The sequence below is a fragment of the Passer domesticus genome, chromosome 4 (assembly GCF_036417665.1).
Source record: "Passer domesticus isolate bPasDom1 chromosome 4, bPasDom1.hap1, whole genome shotgun sequence".
Lineage (NCBI taxonomy): Eukaryota > Metazoa > Chordata > Aves > Passeriformes > Passeridae > Passer > Passer domesticus.
In genome coordinates this window covers 66,645,519-66,669,454 of record NC_087477.1, presented here as the reverse complement: position 1 = coordinate 66,669,454, position 23,936 = coordinate 66,645,519, and the positions used below count along the sequence as shown (strand labels likewise).

Here is a 23,936-nt window from a genome sequence, read left to right as displayed (position 1 = left end):
ACTGGTCAGTGGCTCAGACACTGCCTCCAAATCATTCATCTGCACCTCTCCTGCCCCTGAGGGTAGGGACAAGGCAAACTCTTCTGTGTGGCCATTTTCCAATGCTCTTGCAGACCACTGAATGGAGCAGTATTCAGGGAAACCAAACAGTAAGAAATTTATGTTACTTGTCCCCAGAAGGGCAACAGGAGACAACATACTGTAGTTGTGCCATACACCCTGAAATGAAGGCAATCTCACAAATTCATAGGGTTGCATTTAGGAAATCTTAAGTGAGATATTTTTCTTTGCTTTTAAATACCAATAGAATTGGTGCCTATGGAAGTAGCATTGGTTCTGACAGTGGAAGCTTTTTTTCCTTCAATACTTTCAATGTGAGTTATTCCCACAGAGACTATTTTCTTCAGGTAAAACTCCAATCTCTGTACAGTAAACTGAGTAAGCTGGTATTTCTGGTAAGAAAAGACTATATATAAATTTAGCATTCTAGCTAAACTTGAGCCCAGGTGAGAATACTGATTTCTTACCCATGCTGACTCTCACTCTCAAAAAATACACTCAATCTCTTTTTCTGTACTAAATTATTTCAGATTACTGCCCAAAGATGGTTATGCTTTTGCTGAAAACAAACAAACAAACAAACAAACAAGCAAAAAGGCTAGCAGCTAAAATACAGACTGGTCTGGGTAAAATGGCACCTGCAAGAAATTCCCCAAATTCTCTCCTAACCACAGAAGAGTCCTCTTAATCCAGCTGCCTACATCCAGGGTCTTGAATAATGATAAATGTGAGTTCCTTCAGACACTAAATTTCAAGTCCAAAATGACCCCTGCTTTCTAAGTCTATATCAAATGGAATAAAGGGCATCTTATACTTGAGTAGAAATGAAATAAGTTCTCTCTTGCCTTATACCTCACGTTGTTATCACATAATAATTTTTCACTTCCTGGGGCTGCTAGTGGCTAATTCAAAATTTTTTTTCCATCTTGGTCTTTTTTCCTCTTTGTTCCAAGGGGCTCATTCCCCACAGGCAATGCCAGTATTGAGTCAAAGCTTGTCATTCAAGCTCACAAAGTCACACATTTTCAGCTGGGAGGTGGGTGTAATTGTCCAATTACCTTTTGACATTTCCATCATCTCCTTTGGCACCTAGGTACAATAAGTTGGGCATTTCAATATCTGTCCATCCTCACTTTAAACCTGTTTTGAAAATACAAAAGAACCTTAAGTGATCTGTCCACAGCATTGAAATACTAACTTTAGTGGACACTTTGAAAACTCAAAGGCTTTATAAGATGAATAGCAAACTGGGGATGACAGCTCCTGTGGAGCCATTATTGAATTGCAGCAGTGACGACTGCATTGCTTTGGATTTAGATAAAAGACTCCATGCAAGACAAATGGTAGGAGGACATCAAACAAGACTGTGTCCATGCAGTGACAGAAGCAATCCAATTGAAGAAGCTGTTGATTTCCACAAGGTAACTTACTATTTCTTCTTAAGTAATCTATATTAAGGAACTAAAAATTGTATATTCATCTTCCATTTATGCTTTTCTCTAAAAATACTGCTTCTGGTTGTCGAATATAATTTTTGCTGAAACTATTTGCCAGAAAGGAAATGCCAGTATCAGACATTGTTAATTATTTCTGCATTTGTGTTGTATTTAACCATAATGTCACTGTGCCTAAAGGTTATAGATTGAGAGTTACAATCAATACTGATCAGGTGAAGAGATTAGTCAGCAAATGAATAATACAGATACCAGCAGAAAACACTGTGCACTCAAGACAACAATGAATTCAAAGGGTACAGATAAACATCATCACCTTCATTTAGATGAAAGCTGATTCTAGAGCATTTCCACTATCTCATTAATAATACACTAACCTTTTGGAACCCATGCTACACAAGCATAATGTAGATCTTGAATAAGTGTCAAGATGTGACAGGAAGTAGCTTTGTACAAAACCATAGAATTTGAGGTTTACTGACAACTATACCAGCTGTACCCTGGAAAGGATACAGGTGTTTATTTAACTTGTAGAAAGTCTACATTGGCTCATGTGACTCATGTGAGTCTTGCCATTCCCATTTACTGTGCCTCACTTGTTTACAACATTCAGTGGATCTGGATCACTCAAGCCAGCTTTATTCATAAGAAGTTAAAGAAGGAGATATACCCTGGAAGAACACACTGTGCACTCCAACTGGGAAAGGCCATTCAGCCCACAGGGCTGGACTACAACTTTTCTGGACAGATCTGACTGAAATGTGTACAATGCTGTCAATGGGTCTTTAATGCACACTGGTTCACTCCACAGATCCACTTTTATTTGTCTGTCATAACAACTAACAGAGACAAGGAATTATTCTCAGAGCACAGCCACAAATGAAGGTCAGCATTTAGTGTACCATAGCTTCTTTAAAGTGTATTTTTGCAAAATGTGGGAATTTTATGTCCGTGAAGAGATTAAATACATTTACACACATTGAACGGCATAGAAGCCTATAACATGTCTGACATTTCAGATTTTTTTTCCATCTGCCTTCCTTATATCCTATTTTGTATCACTTTGCAATTTGGGATGCTTCATTTATATTTTGAATCAGATCTAGTTTACCTTTTCTTTCCCCAGCTCTTCTTTGTTTTAATGTTAATTTAATCTACTCTAGGTAAACCTAGAGTAGATTAAATTGATATTAAAACAAATAACCTTCAAAATATGTGTTCCTCTTTTCCCAGTCCTTCTACTTCTCCCTCCCACACAAACTGCCTGACAGACAGACCATGGCCAGCTGTCATAAGAAATTTTACCTGAGTTGCCACCTTGCCAGGAGGCATGGTCCAAAATCCCTCCTCACCCTGATACAGCATTTTCTGGATGAAACTTTAATCTAAATGCCCAGGCATGTAATTTCCTAAAACCATACCCAGATTTAAATGACATTAGAGCAAAAGGAGTCTTTAGCCTGTCATCCCCTCACAATGAGAAAAGGACTCCCAAATCCAAAGAGTTGTGGGGAAAAAAACCCGAGCAGCAAATTTTTTGCATAATCAAGAAAGAGATCCCCTCTACCCCACCTTCAAATTCCTAATTTAATGCATGCGTGTGAGTCTCTGAACTCCTTGCAATGATCTTGGTCTTGGGAGGAATTATCCGCATCTGCTCCTTTCCTTTCAGGATACTGCTCACAGTATAGCAGAGAATCTAAAAGCTGAGTTTGTTCCAAGCAGATTCATTGAAAAGAACAGGTTTCAATAAGCTAAACTTAAAAATAGCTTCAATAGTGTCTAATCTGTGATTCCTGCTTGGCACTGATAATTAGGACAAAAAAAAAGGAGAGAAACTAACATGATTGATCTCAGTGAAAACAGTTTTGTTTTGTTCTCTTGAAGATACCCTCAGAATTCTATTTTGCATGATTACTTGCAGTATTTTTCCATCTTCGGATTTACTTTCCAGAATTGGCTAGTTTGTCTGAGACCCAAATAACTATTGAATTCAATTGCCAGCCTAGGGACAAGCGTCAAATTAAATTTTTCTCTCTTACTCTTTTTCACCCATGCCCTGATTGGAGCAAAGCTGCCATTCTCATTATAGAGCTGTTACTGCTAATTATCCTCATCCTCTGTCTGATACAGACAGCACTTTAGCCCTGGCTGGGAGGGTGGAACACTTGGCACCTCTGTGGCAGTTCTCTTGGTGAGCCAGTTGGAGAATGAAGAACCAAGCCAGCTCTGTCTCTGCAAACCTAGGGTTGGTAGGTACCGCTCCCCCAACTTCACCTGAATTTACGGCTGCTCAGCATCTCAAGAAAGCAGGCCACAACAGCTGCCTTTATGTCTTGTTGCCAAAAACCAGAGACCTACAGGCTGAAGCTGTTTTCTCCCCTGTAGGAAATTATACGTGCAGAACATCATCCATGGGGAACCACAGTTTTCCTTAACATCCTCATGTTCACTGTTCCTTGAATATGAGGAACTGTGAGAAGGATAAAGTCAGGTACCTTCTGAATCCTTTTTCAAATAATCATTTGGAAAGCAGAAATTTGTTTTATTTTCCACTGCAGAGGAATCCACCTCTTTGCCCTTCCCCTTTTATTGCCCATTTTATTGGCAACATTCCTTTTCCTTCTAAAGTAAATTTCTAATGTGGATTTTTTTTATTTTGGATTCATTCTTCTTGCTGACTCCTACCTGATTGGGTTATTCTGATCCAAAGAACTGAACAGAAACTCCCTGAAATTCCTCTGCAGTTTTCTCTCTGGGAAATGATATTAAAAAAAAAAAAAAAAAAAAAAAAAAAAAAAAAAAAAAAAAAAAAAAAAAAAAATAGAGAGAGACACAGAGAGACAGAAAGAAAGAAAGAAAATAATCAAATCAACATCATGCCGCTATCCCCAACTCCAAAACCAAAATAAAATAAAATAAGAAGAAACAAACCACCTCAAAACCAAATGCAGGTCTTGAAAGCATATGTTGATTCCACAGTACAAAGTCACTTTAAATCTCCTAGTCCCTCATTTCCACTCCCCAAGAGGAATCAAACCAAACAGAGAACGGCTTACATTGCCAAGACCTGGGAGCTTGTTGTAAGAATAACTAGTTCTTGACATTTGAAATTACTCTGGTTCAAACATTTTTTGATCTTTCTTATTAGCCCTGTGTCTTGAGAAATAAAAATATGATAATCAGAAAGTACATAATTGGGTTCAGGGTATTCTGTGGTCACCCTTCCTGGCTCTGGAGATAGAGGCACTTTGAAAGATTATGCGTGGATATCTGGAATTTATTCTGCACAGTCTGTGAAATGACAGATCTTTCTTCTTAATTACACCAGCTATCAGTCTAACACCTGTGGTTAACCATTCAGTCCTAGGAATCTCTTCTGATACCCTTTATTCTTCCTCCAGCAGCCGAATGGCACGTGGATGCTGAGGTGTTTAGTGGCACAGACACAGGGCTGCCCCGATCCCCACAATGGCTCTTTTCCACCACTGCCTTCCCAGCGCTCCCAGCTCAGAGGGACCTCTGCAGAAGGTGCTGCCACACTTGGGAAGCATTAATGGACTGACAGCTATAGTGTTACAGAGTGTTTGGAGGGACATAAGTGTGCCATAGCCAACCCTCACAAGTTCTAATTAGCTGTTTTTGGGAGCAGCACTTGGTGGCTGGAGCTGCCCTGTGTGTCCCCAGACCTGTCGGTGCCATGGGGAGCCAGCTCCCCACCCATGTGGCCCAGCCCAGCCACTGCTCTTCCTTAAACCTCCACCCAGACCCCTGCTGCAGCAATGAATCACATGCAGAGGGTTTTCCACAAGCTGGGTTTATTGAGCTGTGTTACAGGAAAATGCAGCTCAGACAGCCCCACTGCAGCCAAAACAATCTGTCATTTTTAATTCTTCCTGTCACCTCATTAGGTATATAGCTGGAGTGACAGTAAAAAACCTAAACAACAAAAACCACCAACGGCAAAACCCAGAATGCGTTTCCACAGCTCCTGCCCAGAGTTTAACATAAATATCAAGGCAGCAAAAGATTCATTGACCAAACATGTGTGACTTGGTGCTATATATAACAAAGTGACATGCAGAATGGTCTCAATAGGCATATAAAGCAATTAAAATAACTGTGCTTCAAAGCATTGTACTATAACATAAAAGGTCATCCCTATAAACATGAAAAATATGACCATGTTTTTTTCTTACATACAGACACACTAATACCTAGCTAGAGGTTCCATTCTAGAAGGTAATCTTTAAAAATCTCTGAAAACATGCCATGTCTTGTATCATTCTCCCTCAGACCATGTCTTTTCATCAATGGTTAATATTTTAAGTGAACACAATAGGAAACATTATTGAGGCCAATCATATGTCAGAAGAAAATACTGTACTAAGTACAAAATATTTACCCTGTGCGTACACATGTTAGTGAAGGAAACCCTGGCTAACCTTCTGTGAAAATGAAAAGCCTTTCTTTTTTTTCTCCTAGAGCTTGCTTGTTCTCACATTAATGCATTAAAGTTGTATTCCAATGGAGACTGCAGAGAGTACATTTTGAGGACTCTGATAATTTTTGCAGTAACACTCTGAGTTTGTGATAATAATGTTTATGCACAGATGTAAAGAATGTGCTGACAGATTAAAAAGGAGTCAGCTGGTGTTTGCACAGCGTTCATTTTTATTTAAGGGGAGGAAAAAAAAGAAAAGAAAAAAAAAGGTACTACACCTGGCTGTGAACAAACAGCTTTTACAGAAGTGGAAGTAGTTTGGTGTATTGCAACTCCCTAAACCCTTGCTGCATTAATTTGAAAATTCAAGTTATGGGCACATCAGAGAATCACAAGGTTTTATTTTTACTGCAAAGAATTCACTTTGACTGGTTTTCCTACCTATATTAAAAGGAATCTTAGCCCAGACAGCAGTATTAAGTAAGGAAGTGTTAATAAAAAAGAGTTCATTAGTTGCAGATACAATCCTCACTATGAAGACCCTTCTTCCTTACATATTTAGGCTATACACACATTCTAACTGTACTTGTGATGCTATAATGCCCCCAGAGGTGTCTTGAAGGGTACCGAAGGTGTAAATGTAGCATATGGCAATAGGTATCTGCTACTTCTTAATATGCAATTATAGTATTTTGAAGCTAATTGGTGTACTGAAACCTAGTATTTTACAATTCTGTAGCATGGGAAAAGATGACAAGTAATGTCACTTTCTCTCCAGACGATCAGAGACACTGCCCTGATCAATACCTGCAGAAGTATGCAGCAGCTACCTCTGGAGGAAGCATACTGATTCAGGTAGAAAAAAAAAAGAAAACATGAAGAGAAAAGGAGAAGCAGCAAAAAATATTCAGTTGGAAGAAATACTCATTTGGAAAGCTGAATCATGCAGAAACTGTCAACTTCACAACAGACTCCACAATTGCAATGGGTAACCTCAAGCCATACTTCCCTTTTCTGAAGGATTTGCCTTTCAACCTAATTAGAGCAGGAGCTGAGCGATCAGTTGTCCCTTGCTCCTTTTGAAAAATGACTGGGAAAACTCCATGTAATCAGGAGACATTTAGGATTTCCATTGACTTTCAATTTTCTTGGTTCATCTGTTCCCTTTCAGAACATTTGATGCTAGTCTGTTCTAAACTGTATGTTGAATTTGCTTTAATCAGATGTCTTTGTAGCAGGCATTAGGTCATTTACTGTTTGATTTTTTTTCTGTGAAAATACAGGTTTTTTTAGTTTCAAAAGTGTCCTTTGAAGAAACCTGTCATACTCCAGATAGAGGAGAAAAAAAAGAGAGAGAAAAAGAACAGGGTGAGGGAGGGAAGTGGGGAGCAGTCCTGTATTTCTGTTCTTGCCCCACAGCAGTGGTGGGAATTGTGGAATTGCACATTTGTGTCACCCTTTTGTACCCAACACTGCTCCCTCAAGCTCCTTTCTCTGGTGATCTGGGCTCATGCACTGAAGCTGATTAGCATAAGCAAAGCATAATATTCAAGCAGACAATTACATACACTGCTAGCTCAAACAAATGCCCTGTCTAGTTTTACGCCTTCTGTCTGTGGAGCCTCCTGCAGCTTTGCTGCCCTGGAATTCTCAGGGCCCCTTCTTCCCATTCCATACCTATTCCTGTGTTTAGAGACTCAATGTCACCTTACTCCCATCCCCAGATTTTAGCTCTTCATCCAGCCCCACCTTTCTGCTGGCCATTGCAGCCACCTGAAACTCCAGCCTCTTGAACTGTCTCTATTTGACTTTTGAACCAAAAGTCCTGCTTCTCACAGGGATATTCTAAGTGACACATTCAATGCAAAATCACTTAACTAAGGCTTGCGGTGAGGAGCAGAGTCTCACACAAGTCACTGAGCATAGTTTGGCTTAGGTGGGCTGAATTTCTGTTCAGAATGGCAAACCTGTCTCCAGTGCATGCAGGAAGAGCCCAGGGTAAATATGCTCCTTAGCTCCTAGCCTAGCAAGCCTCAATGAAGTGACTAAAGTCAAGTCTCAATTTATTTGCCTTTAAAGTTTATCTTGAAAGAGTATGTTAAACTAGAAAAGTTTGCTGCTATACTTGACGGTGAGAACTTCTATGAAAAGTCTCTGTCAGAGAAAAATATAGTCCCCTCTAAAAGATGCATCTGCTTTTTAGAGGGAACTCTCTCATATTTAAAATTCAAAAATAGTAGTAGGTGCTGAACACCATCAAAAAACAAGCCATAAACCATCTTGAAAATCTATTTTAATTGTTCTAATACACATTTCTAAGATTAATATCTCTTTACTTGGATTATGAAGCTGTAGGAGCTGTGGTACTGTTTGGGACATGGAAAGAATAAATTGTGTAATGCCAACAGAAAAGGTGCTGAGGTAGCTGGTAATTGACAGAGTTAATGAAGTATGTTAAGCAGGTACAATATAGATGAAGTTGTCCCCTGCAGGGTGATTGGCCACTGGGGAAATAATGTGACAGTTGTCTTTGTGTTAAAATAATGTGGTACTCCTTCTTTGCCAGATCCTATCTGCAATGAGAGATGAAAGAGGTCTTGCAAGGATACCCAGGTCCTCCTACAGCACATGCTGTGCTTTACTCTGGCAAGTAAAGAACAAGATAAAGAGTGGGTAAAGAGTGCAATGGCTGTCTGCAAGTAAAGCCATTAGGCTATTTCCTACAGCCCACACATGAATTACCCACTATTGAAAAGTAATAATTTGACACTGTTTTCTATAATCCTCCCTCATAAACTACAATGCACTGGTGCTGTCTGGGGATGAATGGGAACTGAATTTGGCCTGCCAATTTTTGTGGAAGTTGATTATTTTTAGATATTGTTTTAATAATTAGCTAACTTGCTCTCAAAGAGTACAATGGATTTAGACAGCAAAAGATGGTTTTGAGAGTAATATAGATTTTGTATTATTATCTCTTCCTATTGTATGTGAATATTATCATTATCAAATGGAAATGGAGCTCAGCCTCTCAATTATACTAAGCTCTGTGGTCAGCACTGGTTCCAAAAGAGGCGTGTAGAGCAAAGAGTAATGAAAAATCATTGATAGCATCAGTTTGGTGTCTAAATAATCTATTGTACTCTTCCAGCATTGTTCTTACTAAAACTATCTCAGAAGATGAGCTAGCCTTCCTTGGCCATCAGATCTCAAAATACTCAAAGCTTTCTTGATTCCCTCAGGTGCTGACAACGCGGTCTGTAATAGACAGATGAAAATTACACAGTATTTTATTTCTTGAAGTTGTAGCTGTTGACATTTTCATAGTTGATATTTATCTGCTTAGAGTGGAAGTGAGTCAGGTGTTATTGGACATTTAAGATTTTCAATACTGTTTTATTCTTGTCAACATATTCTAAATCCAGGAGTCCTTCTTAGGTTTCTAAAGAAAGTGATATTTGAAAAGAAAAGTGATTCTTAGCAAACCTCGATTGAGAACATAACGTAAGAAAATATTTCTAGGCATCACATGGCAAACTATTTTCTAATTTTCAAAATGCACTAAAGAAATATTAAATGCAAACACTTGTTCATTGTAGAAGTCAGGTTTACAATATTCAAAATCTCTTTGCCCAATCTTTCTTATGGCTCTAAGATTTGTATAGCCATTTCTTAGTATGTTATGCAAAACAACAACCTGGACATAAGAAAATTTTCAACAGAGCTTCTTCCTATGGAAATTTGAAAAGCACTTCCTGAAAATTTATCACAGCCCACAGTTTAAAATATTTTTGTGCCCAAAGAATTTCAGGTGATGCCATTAAGACAGCATAAAATACCACAAAATACCAGGAGAGCGAACTGACTAGCAATTATCTAATGCATTTTTCTGGTATCCAGATCTGCCTTTTGGGAGTGCTAACTCAATAAATAATCACTATACGTAAACAAAGTATGGGCTATAACTCTCAAAAAACTTAGGCTTGTCTTCAAGGTGTTTTGCTTTGTTTGACAAAATGCTCTTTGGGGATGTACTAATGGACAAAGCTAAAGATCCAAAGAAAGGGAACTTGATCCATTTGAAAGAGAATAGAAGGCTGAAGCAAACAAATGCAAAAATATGCTGGTACTCACTCAAATAGTGCTGACTTCCTGCTGGAGATCACCCCACACCCCCAACCTTGTACCACAAAATAGGGTAATTAAAAAGTGCTGATTCTCTGTGCTAGCAAGACTTCTCTCTTTTCAACCCTTGTTTAGGACTAACCAACAAGACAGAATACATTATACGTGGGGTAGAGAGTTTATATCTGCCTTAAAAATAAGAGATACCACAAAACCCCACAAAATCAGATCAACCAAAGCACTCCTAATCTATTAGTAATAATTAGCAAAGTCTGAACTTATAATTTTTTTTCTCAAAGTTTTGTACATATATCCATCCACGTGATATCACTGTAATTAACTACAACTGACACAGTTGCAAACTGCATGTTTGAAAACTGAATGAGATACTCGGATGCTCAGGCTGACAGTGTATCCTACACAATGCAAAGCATAAAACTGTAAAGTATAATGACCATTTTACAAACGCTAGTCAAAGCAAGAGACTAGTCATCTCTCCCTCCCTTTCATCTCCTCACTAAATATACTACCTTTTCTAAATCTCTGTGCAAGTATTTGAAGTGCAGCAAGTCTGAGCGGGTTGTGAGGGATTAATTGAATTTACAAGGGGATTGTGCTGGATGCAACATCTCAATTAACTTACTTGTTAAATAGGTAATGGCACTTGACTGTTAAGTTGTGAAGGAACTTGTTAAATGGATATTGCTACTTATTTAAAGGATATGGTCTATGGTCTGGCTAAATAATTAGGACTCCAAAGTTGTAAGAACCTACACAGTAAAACAAGGTTAGATGACAAAACAAACCCTGCCCCCTCGTTCAGATACTTTCATCTATTACACAGTACTTAAATGAGACAATTTTTTTTCCTCACATTTGAAACTGTTGAGCAAAGATATGCAGAGAAGGAACAAACCACATTCAGATGAAAATTGTCAATTGTGATGTCCTATGAAATCTGTGGAAATTTGCATTTGGTTCAAGATTTTTTTGTTTACCTTTAGGGTGTGGCTTTGGGGTGGGGTTTTTTTGTGGCTTTTTTTTGTTTGTTTTCTTTCTCCAGTTAATAACTTTCCAGATCTCTGCTGAACCAAGCAAGAGCAGAGATAAGATATCGAATATATTTCTTGAAAAAATCAACAGCTTCATGCTCCTCCTAAAAGGTACTTTTTTATTTGTCCCTTCATTCCAAAAGTTTCCCTTACATCAGTAGCTTCCTTAACAATAGGAATAACTGAGCTTGAAAGGGTTTTACTCTGAGATGTCAATGTTGTTTACTTCCTCTGCTCTTCATTTCAGCATTTTGGCCTGAGTTTTCAGATCTTGGTCTGTGGGAATCATAAATCATGGGGAATAGATACATAGAAAATGAAATAGTATGGTCCATCTACTTAGTTTTCAAGGAACTTTGAGTCTATAGCTCCCCAGTTGTCAGCACCGAGTTTTTGTGCAATCAATTCTTTTATTTTAAAGGAAGCTAGACCAAAAGAAAAAAAAGAGAGAGAGAAAGAAAAAGAAAAAAGTATTACTCTGTTATCTGTTTTTCCCAAAGTTTGACAAGTATGTTTTGATGGGGAGTTCTGCTTAAGAACATGTCTAATTTTAATTAAAGAAAACTGTTACAGAATGTACAGGCTGCAAGTTTCAGTTGACTCTCCCCTGGTACAGACCATCTTATAAATACAGTGGCATCTTTCTGAAAGTGAGACAGACTCTCTAACCTCTTGTAGAATGCATAAAATCCTGCACATATGTCATGTGGCTGCCACCTTACCTTCTCATGGGACAGAAATTCCTGGCAACCACTTCAGAGCTTCAAAGAATGTGGGGGTTTTATGAAGGTAATGTAAAACAAAGCTTTACATTGTTGCAAGCATCATCCAAGATTCTTCTTAAAGGATAAGTCCTCTCCTCAGTACTTAGCTTATGCTTCTCAGTTGGATACAGAGAAACTAAATGGAAGACAATGAAGTATTTTCCCTGTAGATTGCAAGAAAGACAGTGCTTCTGCTTAAGAAATGACATTGCTTTAGTGGTTTCCACTTACTCACTTCACATGAAAAAGATCAGGGAAGAGTTTGTTGTTGGGGCTGTCGCAAAATTTTCTGGGTCTGGAACTGAAAAATATCTGTGCAGAAGATGGAGACTGCTTTTAGAAAGGCCATTTTCAACAGGTGATAGCTTGAGTAGCAGGAGCTCTGCATCCCCCAGCATGATTCTGTAAGCAGGGGTGGCCCTTGACACTGCAGTGTTGGCTCTGAAACCAACAAAGCTGCACCTGAGGCCAGGAACTCCCACAGATGTGATTGCAGAACTGATGGTTACAGTCTGGCTGCTATTTTTGCAAGGGTCTGACATACTTGCCTGCGTGGGTTATGGTCATCTTTTACGTTTCTGCATGTGCAATCAACACAAGGGAGTGGAAGAAGAAAATTTCACTCTCACATGGAAACAGAGGCAAGCATTGAAAACACAGTGCATTTCAATAAGCTGTAATTACAAATACAAATTCATCGACTAAACTTGGGCATGCAATTAGTAGACCAATTATGCTGTAATTGTAACTGAATACCAAACCAGATGACCGTGTGCCAGCCTCCATCCCACCCAGTTGTTCTTGTGTCATCGCTCCTACGCACAGTAGTGTCTATGCTGTTGTGTATCTCCTGCTGAAAATAGGAATCCAGCTGATGGGTAAATGTTATCAGTTTCTCACTTAAGTCGCCAATTCCTCCAATTCTATATTTAGATCAATCAGCTTGCTTTCATAATAACTGTGTCTGAGACCCTGTTGGGATGTGTTGCCTCAGCAGAAGGTCAGAGATGGTCCCCAGCCCAAAAGCTTAGAGTCAAAGAGGACACACTTTGGAGAAGTGCTGCTGTCCTTGTTCTGTATATCTATGGATAGATAAGAGGTGTGCTGATCTCCATGGGTATTGAGGTGCCTAATTCTCTCTTGAGTTGATAAATTTTGCAATATCAGCCACCAATGACAGATTTCACCAAACTTGAAAGGGCCATGTTGGCTGTACACTCCCAGAACAATCGATGTACTGAGTCACCTCCACTGGGTGATTGCACGTGGAGCACGGCTGAGCAGAGAGGAGCCTGCCTTACTGTGCTGGTGTCAGCTGGGAAACTCCAGGCCTAAATTAGTCCTTAAGGACTTCGCCCAAGTAGTACACAAATCATGTGTAGCAAAGAGAAGGAATCAACCCTCAGCTTTGTTTCTCTTCACTTACAGCAAATTAACTCCTTGTTTTGTATGGCTTTGTGCAAGTTTTCTGATTGTATTGATGAGCAATGTCTGAATGTCAGTATTTTGATTACTGTTAATATGCATAAGTTTCAATAAAATTAATTCAGCTAAGAATGAAAATACCTTTTATAAAAGATCTCACAGGTTTTGGCAATGCATTGATTTAATGTACTTAGTTCAGTGAAAAATCTGTTTGTTTAAGCTATCTGCCATTAGTTTCAATTAAAATATATTGATCAGAGTAAATGTTGGTTAGTAAATTTTGCCTGACTGTGAAAAAATATTTGCTTAAGCAAAAAATTATATGAGTATTTAGACATGTATTTTAGGTTGGGGACTCTCCTAGCACCAATGGAACTGTTCAAGTATCAATAAATTTCTCTAAATATAAATGATTTTTTTTTTCTGAAATTAAAAAGGCTGATTACAGTAATATTGGGACTGGTATGCATATTAATTCAAGTAAACTTGGTTTTGAAAGAGTAAGCATTCAGTCAAGGATGATGTAACACGAAAACACTGAAAACTCAAGCTCTCTGTGAGGAAACTAGGCTTTCACATGGAAAGCCAGGCTTTCTTCTTTAAGCACAAAGCCAAATAACCACAAGACAATAATAAAATAATTTCAGTAGCCATGGGTAGTAGGAAAACATGGGAGCAGGCTAGGAAATGCAGCTGTTTTAAAGTATGCACATAATTTTGGGGATTAATTTTAATCCAAAACATCCAAAAATATACATAGAAATAAAAGAGCATGCAGGCAATAAGCTGATACACCAGTCCTTTATTAGTTCTATAAAGACTGGAAGCCTTTGGGACTGTGGTCTGCAAGCAGGAGAGTACCCTCACATTGGGATGAAAGATGGACATGCCTGCCTGACTCTGTCCTCAGCCACCTGCACTCACACCAAGATGATAACTACCCAGCACTGCCAGCCAGAGAGCTGGTTAAATCTATCCCACAGTGGTTTGCTCAGAGCCTTGCAGCAATTCAGCTTTAGGGTTCAGATTAAAAACTCAGGAGACCTGGAATGCCAGTTGTACATTATTCTTCAGAGACTAAATACGTGCTGCCTATTTGTTAGCTGCTTACATTAGGGCTGCTTATTTTATAGGTGTTCCTTGTTTTAATCTCATCTATTCAAGTTAAAAAAAAAATCCTGGGTAGAAAGTGTTTGTGGGTTTGTCTGGGAGGACAGTACTTCCAAGTTTCCCTCTCTTTTCCATGTGTGGTTGTGTGCAGAGAAGAAATAAGGTATTCAAGGGTTTTTGTACCTGCCACCCATCCTGTATTTCAGTGGCACACTTTGTCTGGTAGAACTGCCTTGCCTGGGGCAGTGTAGCTGTGTATACACTCCTTTCACGAGCAGGAGACTGACAAAAGCACCAGCACACTGTGAGGCACTCTTTGGATGGCAAGGGCAGTTTCCACTGCCACAAAAGCACAAAGGTATGGCCCAGTGTTCAGGAATATCACACTTCAGGTAGGTACACACTCTCATTTCTTATTTTATCACTCTCATTTCCCTGATCTTTTTTTTTTTTTTTGATCATTAATTGGAGGCTTGACAATAAAAATCTCTTTATCTGTGTGGTCACGGTTGCTGGCCAGAGGTTCCTATAGTTTTGGCTGGCTGTTTCCATAAAGTTCTGGTTTTAAATGAAGAACACCTACTCATGGCCTCCTACAAGTTGTTCTCTTTTTTAAAATCCTGTAGTAACAATAGTTAAACCCCACTACCACATGCTTACATAATCTAAATAGAAATTCATACCTGAAAATGTAAATTATATAATTCTCACATTGGGATAGACCTCTAGGACTGTACGTCATATAGCAATTATGACAGCCATTACCCTGCAAAAGAAAAAAATTATGCAAGTTGAAAATGAGAGATGAAATCCAGGTGCATTCCTACAGTGGAATGCATGGATCAGTAAACAAATCTTGGGGCAAGACAGGGTAGGAAAATCAGCCATAGCACTGAGCAGTCAGCATCATGCATAATACTTGATTACCAGCTGTTAAATGAAAGTAAATTGAGGGCTTCATAAACAAAAGAAAACACAGATAAAATGCTGAACTCTATGATCCAACACCTTTCTAGGGCTGGGACACTAACAAAAAGCTTTGTTGATTTCCTTCAACTCCAATTTTAATTCATCACAGAGTAGAAAAGAAGGAAGGATAATTCTATTCCTTGATGTTCATGTTTTCTTTTATTTCTTGATGTTCTTAGACATTGCCAGTATTGCTGAACTGGCAGAGGGATTTGCATCAGAACAAATCTCAGCTGGCTTTTTAACCCAATAACATTAAGAGATTGCTTCTTTCCCATTTATGTGCCTATTTGCCCAGAGCGAGTTAACACTGCAAAACCAGAAATCTTTCAAGCAGGCATTTCTGATTTAAAATATACAGGGACCTTGGCTCTCCCTCCCCCATTCACCTCAGTGGGAGTTTCTGACTGAATGATTAAAGACAAAGTTATCTTCAGAGGTTGAAGAATTAAGTCTGCTTTTGAAGGAATGAGATAATGGGTACCCAAGAACGCAGAGAACAAAGTTGCTTACAGCATGATCCCAGTCACTTAGGGGGTAAGCCTCAGAGACACAGAAGCACTCTCAACCAAAGCCAGCCCCAGTATCCAAAATCCCAGCAAAACACAGATGACAGAGCAGAATACAGAAAAGCAAGAATACTTACATCATAGGATTTACTTTAATCCATATCATAAAACTAGGTTAGATGGCTATCTGAGCAGGTAAGAATGAAATGAAGAACAATAAGTGCAACAAATAAGAAAGAAGAGAAAGTTAAGGTGAAAGAGCAAGGCAAAGAAAATATTGCATTAGGCCTAAACAGCAAAACACGTACACTGCTGCTGGAAGTTTAATATGCAGTACTACATGTGTGAGCACAGAATTCAAGGAAGGTGTCCCATAAGGTAGTAGAGGTGGCATTTATGTGACAGATTTATTGTATTTATTTTTTTCATGTTCACAGTAATAAGATGTTGATGCCATCTATACTAGTTTCAGATCAGGAATACTGTTTTTCCTGACACTATTCCAAGTAGTTCATGAATTGAGTTTTGCCCAGCATGCTGAGGTGATGTACAGTATCCTATTTGCTGAGCCAAGGTTCGGTACAGAAGTTCTGCAAGGCAAATCAGTTGTGGGATCATCCTGCCTGTATCCATGAAGGGTATGTATTTTATGAGAACTCCAGACTTTATTAATTTGCACACACTATTATATTTTTCTTAAAATTTCAAGTTCCAGGAAAGTTTTTACAAAAATTGAGAGAGCAGAGAGTAGGCAAACATTCATGAGAAAGGAAAAAAGTTATTTACAGCGAAGCTGAACTTCGTCAGATAAGTGACTAATAAATGTTTGACTTTTCTCACCCACTTTCTGGAGAGAGATTCAGGCTTAAGAAATAAAGTCTCTAAATTAAGAAGCTTAATAATTTCTGCATTTAAGATGACTTGGTGGCTTGTGGGAGTGCTTAAGGTTTATGCTAGAAATTCCCTTGCATCCCAGGGATCAAGAGTAGAAGCTGATAAGATAACTCGAGGCACGGGAGCAGCATGTCTCACTCCATTGGCTCTGTCTTCAGAGAACATTAGTAGCTGGCATAAGGATGAGTCTAGCTCTCCCTGAAAATCATAAAAGAAAGCAGACAGCTACACTATACTGCCTCTAGTTGCTACCACACACTTCCTCTACACACAGAAACTTATTTCCATTGCTCCAATGTTTTTTTTTTTTTTCAGGTTTCCTCATCATGGTAGATTCATTGTCAGACAAGGAAGAGGAAAAAACTTTGTCCTAATTAGTATCGATCATCAAATAGCAAAATGGAGATTCCACCTGAGATGGAATCACAGATGCCACACTGAGAACTGGAAAAGCCCTGAAGGCTTTCTAGAGGGGATAGAAGTATATTTGATCTTCCTGGCTTTCTATGCTCATTCCTGACAAGCAGTGACAAGTGACCAGGAGGCAGTAATTGGCTTCAAGGCAGATTCACTGTGACTGAGTAAGGAAGTGGGATCATATTTTTGCTGTGCAAACCCAAACTAAGGACTGGCCCAACGGAAGACACGTTTTCTGAGGGCAAAATTAACCTGTTCTATGATGATATCTTGTATAATAATATAACTACATTGACTTGTATTATTCTTTTTGTCAGTTTTAACCCCTAAATCCTTTCTAAAAAGGTAACTAAACAAGAAATTCCCACACCATTTTCCCTTCTATGTTAGGATTTCTCTTTCAAAGATGGGAGAAGAGGGACAGGAGATTTCAAAGCTTTCTTGCACCTGTTAGGCCACGCTGGTTTGCACCTATGAAGCTGCTTTTCACACAGCCTCTCTGCTCACCTGTGGAAGGAATATGCTGTGTGCAACACAGCAAAGTGTATTATACAGCTCAGTTACTTAGATACTGCATTTGACTAGAGACACTTATTCCCATCAATTAATGGTTAGCCAGTGTGACTGAACACCAGAAAATGCTCTCTATGAACATTTGTTTCAGTTCCTAGTGAAATTTTCCTGCAATCACATTCCTTCTGCCTACACTTCTCATAAATGAGCTATTCATTAGTTTTATGCTGGGCCAGGAATATGCACTGAAAGTGGAACTACTCGAAACAATTTCCAGTTCAACATTGAAAACAAAAAAAGGAAAGGCTAGGTGGAAATTTAGTCTGTGTTCTCAGACATGAAAAGGAGTGAGAAATAAAAATTTAAAGTGATTTTGAAATTTGTAACTATGGCAATGGCAAGTTTTTAAATGGCAGAGACTGTGAGCAAGAAGCACTGTCCTTTGTCCTCCATTGAAGTAAGGGCATCATTGCAGGTATTTAACAAACTGGCCCCAAAAGGTGTCTGAGGTCATCTGGGGTGTTACAGATTCAAGGCAATGGCCTGAAGTTCTAAGGTGAGCCACAGGCATGCCAAAAAGGAAGTACAGAATTCATGTTCCCTATTGTCTTCCATCTTCTTCTGCCTTCAGACTGTAAGTGCTTCAGGACATAACTGCACATATGTATGTTCTCAGATAAAAGCAGCAGAGGCAGGCAAAAGATATATTATGGATGAAAAAAGTTGATCAAAATGTTTGAACAAATACACTTACAAGTGTATCTTTATCTTCAAATAATTCATAAAATGTCTGGCAAGGAGATTCAAGTTCCTTTCAGGAGGTTTTGCAGACAAAATTTACCTTGAGAGCTGGGAATAATGTGTCAGGAGGAAGAGCATGGCAGCAGCCCAAGGGTTAAGACAGCTGCAAAAAAACATCCAGGAAGATGGTAACACAGCAAACACCTACTCAGCAGAGTGTTTAATGCCAAAGATCAAGTTATGGCATGTAGCTGGTAATATTGCTGAGGTCAAGAGGCTGCAAACTCTTTTATGATGGTTATCTCTATCTTTCAGCTTCCTATATTTTGACTTTATACTCCATTTTTCTTTCCCCAGGCCTCATGGTAACTGCCTAGTTGATGGCTATTCTGCTTAGCCTTTAAGAAATCAGGGTAAGCCCCAGCCAGCATTTCTGTGGTTTCTGTTTCCTGTGTCAGCAAATAACTCTGAGCAACAAACACATTCCGGAAAATCAGGGTCTGTTCATGGACAATTTGCAAACATAAAAAGACTCAAAAATTCAATTAATAGCTGACTTGTTATGAACTATTATCTCCACCTCCTGTTTGCTGCTCAGCAAGCAGAGTACTCTGTGTGTGGCCAGTTAGGCCAACACATGACCCCAAAAACATGAGACACATCACTTCTGACCTTGTTCTTCCTATGACCTTATGGCACTGGCTTGCAGAAAGAATATGTGTGTACAAATATCCTGGCGTAACTTCAAGAGCTGTTCAGTAAGTAGTTCACAACTGCTGACCATCTGGCTGTTAGATCTAAGAGGGATCTGTTAGTGTTAGAGCTAGAGCAGTGCCAAGCTGCAGCAGAAACTGCATGACCAAAGTGCATGCAGGCTACCCTTAAAACCCTGACAGAAATCATTGCAATTGTTTTATCCACCCATTTACTCGAGTAATGTCACGTTAGTGCTCATGCCGTCGCATCCAGAAGCATTTCACAGGAAGGAGCTCCATTATTTGATAGTACCATAATAGGCAGCCTCTAACAGCTTTAAATCTGGGTTTATGTCTTCATGATATACTGGAAAGGACAAATTTTTGTGCATTCTCTTGCTCCTTCCCACCCTTTGAGATGATCAAAAGCAATGGAATAGACAGACATAGGTGCTGTTAACACAGTGGCAAGCCTCAGGTAGAGGCAACATAAATTAAATGGAGCTCTGCATTGTAGGATGGTTTTACTGTGCCCTTGCTCAGCTTAAAGGCTGGTAGAATAAGTTTGTGTCATCCACCAGTTTTATTGCATTGGCAAAATATACAATAAGCAAAGAACAAAGGGCGGGGAGCGGGAGGGGAGATACATGAATATATACAGTTTATGGGTTGACTTATGCATCATGGAAGCTGATGTACAAAATCTATACTCAGACAGCTCTCCACACTTCTATTTTGTTGGTGTCACAGAAATGATCCTGAGGGATTTGCCAGTATCATCATGCGTGTCAGTTTACAAAGGTCTTTTCATTTACTGGAAGCAACAAAAAGTAAAAGCTGTGAGGAGGATGAAAAAAAGTATTGTATTGACATTGCTGCCAATTTTGCAAAACAATAAGTAGTAATTTTGGAAACAACAAGATTTATTAATAAATTTTGCATTTTTTGTTAAAGAATGTTTGGAAAACTGTCCAAACACACATTCTTTCTCTTATAGATACATTTAGATGTATTTGGAATGTGTATTGGGTCTCAGGGACAAGACTAAAATTAATTTTCTAAATATTTTCTCTTTTTATTGCTGTGTTGATTTATCTAACTTAAAATATTTCCTGTAGGTATTTTTCCCTCCCATGTATGCTTCCAAAGAGCAGATCAGTCTATGAAATTTAGGAAGTTGATCTGAACTGAATCCAGTATAAAAACCTTTTGAGGTTTGCCCATCACTGCTTACAATGCTGTTTTTGAAAAATAACCTCAAGGCTATTTAATTACTCGTTCATTCTTCTAGTTTCCCAGCCCAGGTAGATTAATACCTATGCAGCCCATGGATCAATGAGTTCTGGAGTTTCCTACAGATTAGCACATCTGTAGTTTAAAGCCATTTTGCCTTAGAAGGAAAGAAAGAAACAAAGAAAGAAAGAACGAACATATTCCCGAGAGGAACCTCTCAGGGATCAATTCATAAGCAAAGGAAAACATGCTATTCTCAGCAAGGAAACAATGTATTTTTTGTCTGCTACAGTGATTAATAACATTCTACAGCTAGAGCCTATTTAAAGGGCTCCATCAATCCATGTAGGCCAAAAGCTGACCCATTTTAAATCCTTAAAATGCAGTGAGAGTTGCCCTCAACAATTTTTTAAAATTAAAGGAGTAAGGGGGAGCTGTAGAATTGCCACCAGTTTCGTTCATCAAGAAAACTTAGTATCACTGTTGAGAGCATTCAGAAGTAGTGGCATAAATCCTAGAGCTCTAGGAGAAGAAACTTAAAAATCTCCAAATCTCAGGGTAGGTAGGGACCACAAAGTATCATGCTGTTGGGTTTTTTATGCATACAACAATTCAGAAAAAGGATTTTTTTTCCCCCAGTCTTAATTTCAAAATCCCCAACAAGGTTCTGCCTGTTTTCTGGCTTCAAGGTTCATAATCAGATAAAAAAAGCAAAGTTATGTCTGCCTATTTCTGTGTAGCAGAGGTGGTAATGTTTTTCTGGAACTGATGAAACAAATTCAATATCTAGGCATTTAGGAGCTCAGAGATTACATTTTAGGTTTACAGTTAGTAGACTCAAACCTCAGCCTTGAGCCTTCCCCCTTTCACATTAGCTGGAGATGGATCATGACTCTGAAAAGGACCAAATCCTTGCAGGTGATGTTTAGACAGTAGCCCAGAGACTGCTTGATTGTCACAGATCAGACCCCTGAGCTCTCCTTCAGAAAAGTACACATATATCTTCTGAGATGGTGAGAAATCTTGCTGATATTAGTAGAACTAGTCAGATATGCAAAGTCACATTGGGATTTTAGTGGGTAGGGGACCTTCTGAAGAAATAAATTCATAAATCCTCAAAGAACAAGAATGCTGAAAAAATATTTTTTAAAAAATAATCAAAATCTTCAGTCAAAATAGATAAGAATCTCATTTTTTGTATGTAGTCAAGAAGTGCATTTTACTGAAGACAAAAACTGAATTATTAATATACAGCCAATAGCCAAACATAAGATAGAGTGTATGCTAATTTTGGAGTTCAAATAGGCATTTATGATCCTAAATTTAGCCTCCTATTTAAAAAAGTACCTTGGCAAAGCTGTTTAAAAGCACATCAAACCCTCCAAGAGCAAAGTAGATAAAAACAGTGTAGTGCCTTCAGTCTCAGAAAAGCAGGCAGCAAAAGAGCAGGTGAGCAGCACCTCCACCCTCAGCATTGCATGGGGCTGAGAGCCACCCATCCCACCTGATGGGATGACTGACAAGTAAAGTCAGCAGGGCTGATGACAAAACAAAATCCTTGGTATAATATGGAATAGAGGAATAATGAGACAAATTCTTGGGGTCCAAAATCAGGCCAAAATATTTTGCCTTGAAAAAAGATGTGAACTAATGGGTGGGGAGGTGAAGCTCAGTTCTGAAGCCCATGTGTGCATCTGGGCTACTCCTCTTGCTGTCAGACTGGGACTGAAGGAAGGCAGCAAGCAGGGCAGCAAGCAAGGGCTGTTTGTTTCTGTACTCCAGCATGCATTGGTCTGTCCCTTTGATTCATGGGTGTCTCAGATTTGTCTTTTCCACCTTCTTGGGAACAAAGACTTCATGCTCCCTTTGCTCTCTTTTTGATGGGTAACTCATGTGGTGCTGTAGGACTCTGTCTTCAAAAGATTTAGGGCAGTTTACAGCACCTATATCTCAGACCCACAGCACTTTGGAAATTGGGGAGTTTAGGCTTATATGACTTTAATGTTCCCCCTAGATATGGTCCTGGCAAAATGCACTGAGGTTGACATCAACTGCATGTAGTACATAATGAAATTCATACTTGAATGGCAAGTACTTAAAGTGCTTTTTCTGTAGTATATCACCAATGATTTTCTCACTCTAGTTATTACTTATTTCTAAAACCTTCATTACAGAAGCGGTTAAAAAATAACTTTCTCCTTTTAAAATGTTGATTTGTTTTTCTTGCGGAGAATGTGTTGCAAAATGTCAAGGTAAGCATAAGTTAAAGGGCTACTACACCATGCCAGCAGGAGCAATTTGCTTCTTATGCATAGATTCCTGAATATTATTTTGTTCCCTTTCTTGTTGTGAATGGAAACCACTTCCCTACAGCAGCCAGGGGCTTTCCTCCCCCTCTCCAGCCCTTTCTTCACCAGCTCAACAGCAGGGGCACATTGAGGGCATGGGCAGTGGAGGCACTTGTAGCAGATCTGTACATTAAAATACAGTTGCCCTGAACAAATGCAGTCAGCAGGCATCATTTCAGTCTGAAAACCCAACATTTTCTGTGTGTTAAAACTATATTAAGCCATTTAATTGTTTTGTGATTACCAGAACACTTACCTTGTGAGGATATTAATTATCTGAGCATAAAAAAGACCAAGTTTTTCTGTAAGGAGAAAGCCATTCTTTTTTCTTTTTTTTTTTCTCTTTTTTAAGTTATTCAAGTTTATTTTACTCATTCCAGCTAAATAGATCTCGCCTGGGAAAGAGGAAAAAAAAATGGGTCTAAATGCAAATTAACATTACTGTTTAAATATCACAGACCATTTTCTCTGAGCCCAGTTACAATAACTAGTAATTATAAAAATTGCTTGCCTTGGGCTTCTGGCTAAGCCAATGCTAAACTTGTCCTTTTATTAGATCTGTCAGACTGAGTTAATTATCTTTATGATAATAGATGTGCCTTACCTCAAACAAAACAAATATCCTTATAATTAGCTTTTTAGTTAGAATTTTAATTTATTTATAAAGACTGTTTGTTTTGTTTCTTTTTTTTCCTTTTACAAAGAAGTTTTGAGCTTTAACAGATTACTAGTCAGCTTAGTAATATTTAAGAAAAAAACAAAATTACCAAAATGTTTTGGGGTTAACATTTTTCCCACCTAGCCACTGTGGAATCTGTTGGGTTATGTGAACATGCACGTGTATATTTGTGGAGTGGACAAGGGAGAGGGGGAGAGGAAGAAACAAGGCACGTTCTTTTATTCCAGAAAGTTTTCTCTGAGCTGATTTTCGAAACAGCGCATTAACCAAATTTAATAGTGAGGCATGCTAGCAAACACTAATCCTGGCTGCATGTTTTCTTTTGAATCCTTTTTCTGAAGTCAGAGATGAACTTTCGTTAGACTACTGAAAATAGAAAGCACAGTCTGGTTTAATATATCTCTGTCTCCACAAAATCCCTTTCAATCTCTCTCTCTTTTTCTCTTCTTTTTTTCTTTCTTATCTTCCTCATATATTCTCTAACCTGATCCTGCAAGCCCTCCA

The 23,936-nt window shown here is 38.7% G+C and overlaps 1 long non-coding RNA gene across 1 annotated transcript; it reads right to left on the bottom strand.

Annotated features, from left to right (window-relative positions):
- Positions 1–388: 388 nt before the first annotated feature.
- Positions 389–23,142, bottom strand: LOC135300067 (uncharacterized). The gene is made up of 4 exons (XR_010361939.1): positions 23,010–23,142; positions 15,118–15,200; positions 4,203–4,269; positions 389–1,200 (listed from the first exon to the last, which is right to left on the bottom strand). It is a non-coding gene; the product is annotated as an uncharacterized LOC135300067 (long non-coding RNA).
- Between the last annotated feature and the right edge of the window lie 794 nt (positions 23,143–23,936).